The sequence below is a fragment of the Telmatherina bonti genome (genome assembly GCF_933228915.1).
Source record: "Telmatherina bonti genome assembly, chromosome: 22".
Lineage (NCBI taxonomy): Eukaryota > Metazoa > Chordata > Actinopteri > Atheriniformes > Telmatherinidae > Telmatherina > Telmatherina bonti.
This window is the reverse complement of record NC_136631.1, coordinates 34,131,175-34,133,481: the sequence shown is the minus strand read 5'-3', so window position 1 is coordinate 34,133,481 and position 2,307 is coordinate 34,131,175.

The following is a 2,307-nucleotide window of genomic DNA, read 5'->3' as shown; positions in this document are numbered from 1 at the left end:
GAATATACAACAAGTCCTCTTGATGCCACCTTTCATTAGAGTCTCATTGATGACTGTATGTTGAAGTGTTCTGGAGTTAGAGCTTATTGAAGTTGGAGACTCCAAATGGCCACATTGGGGAGTGCATGAACATTCATTCATTCATTCATTTTCCGAACCGCTTATTCCAATTCAGGGTCGCGGGGAAGCTGGAGCCTAACCCAGCTGGCTTTGGGCAACAGGCAGGGTACACCCTGGACAGCTCGCCAGTCCATCGCAGGGCCACACACAGAGAGACAAACAACCACACTCATGCTCACACTCACTCCTAGGGGCAATTTAGAGTGACCAATTAACCTAACATCATGTCTTTGGATGGTGGGAGGAAGCCGGAGTGCGCATGAACATACTTACAGTGAAACCCTCAGAATAATAATTGTGGCTGCTATTGTCAGCACATTTTAACTGGTCATAGGAAAGGCTTCAGGCTACAGCTCCATCTGATTTTCCAGTCCATATCTCCATCTCTCCATGAAATTCAGACGAGGGAAAAAAAACCCTGAAATTTCCTTGTGTTCCAACTTAAATAACTTTATGCTGCTTACAGTTACAATAAATTTGAAAGCTCAGGGTAAAACTTTAGAGTGTTTTCTTTGAAAAGAGACCATGCTTTTGAATGTACTCCAAAGGGTTCAAGAACAACGGCTACTTTAATTTGAGTTTGTTTTTTTCAGGCGCATTTGGCATTTTGGGGGGTGACTGTTTAGGGGTTAATGTGCAGCATGTCACCCAGAGTTCTTGTGATTCCAGACGACTTCCCACTACTAAGGAACGGAATGCCAGACAAATGTCAGGGGGAAAAACATTATTATTAAAAGTCTCTGGGTAAAAAAAAAAAAAAGTCTTTTCCTTGAGACAATCCTCTAAAAATTGTCCCACACAAGGTCAGGGAAGTTGGGTCAGCCTCAGGCAGTCCAGTCTCCTGCAGGGGGGAATCAGCTGCAACCAGCATGGGGCGTGTCCTCCTGGATGCATGCTGATGTTTGCGCCACTGCCCACCTTGGATTTAGCCACGCCGCTGCCAGGGAAGACACATACAAGGAGGGCTAAGACCACACATCCAGCCCACCCACACCCAACAGCTAAGAGTGTCAACCTTCCTCTGACTTAGCTGTTTGTTGGGATTGGGTTCTCTCCAGGCTGGTGATCCTTGCTCCAGTTCTGACTCGGTGTCCCGGTGTTCTTTTCGTGCCCCCGTAAGCAGCCACAGTCGTAGCTGTCCCTCCTTGTTGCTGTTGCTGTTGCCGTTGCTGGTGCCAGTGTTAGTGTCAGTCCGGGCCTCATACTCCCACACCTGCTGCCTTTATGCAGTCCTCTGCCAATCCTCTGGCAGGGAGGAGGCATGCCAGCTGTGGGTAATTGTTAATCAGAAACCTTGCCCACAAAGTCAAATCCACAGCAATTAAAATCATGCATAAAAACAATCAAACCAAAACATAAAGGCAAGGTTTTCTGATAAATAGTTCAGTCCACTTTGACAATGACATGAACACGTCCTTGGATACAATGAGGATGTAAATAGTATCAGTATTTTTTTCATTTCAGACTGTAAGAGGACAGTAAGCTTCATCTCTGAACAGCTCTTCAGTGTTTTACGCTCCACCACAGGCAGCTTCCCCTGCAGGTTCAGCGCTTTAACTTCATGGAAACAACAGATCTGATTATCCAAGACGTATGTCTTGTTACCCTGCAGCATCTTAAGTATGAGGAATCACACGACACAACTTTTCTTTCATCCGCCACGTCACTTTGCAGCAACATTTCACGTTACAGCACCATGGGGTAAACTTTGTGCCACTCGGGAGCAAATCTGAATTCTTTATATTTCAATATCAATTGTTCAGTTTGTACTTGAACATGCCTGTTTGATTACTTCCTTCAAAAAATTGATTTAAATGACTATTTGATATTGAATCTTTGTTTTTTTTAATGTGTATTTTAGCAAAATTGAAACTTTTGTATTTGAAACATTTTTTTCTCTAATTCATTTTCCTAGTTCAGTTCCAGTTCTCTCCTTTCAGATTCAGATCTAAAATACAAATTCAGATGGGAAATTTAAACTTTTGTGCTCCTCATCCGGGACCTGACATAAGATAAAACTACTCGATCGCAGATGGCGTAGCGTAACCTCAGTTTGAGAGACGCATTGCCCAATATGCTTCTGTAACATTAATATTAAAATAATAAGGTCTGTCATTGTCATTTTTATTGATTTATATTTGAATGATCAGCGATGGATGGATGGATGGTTGGACGGATGGATGGACG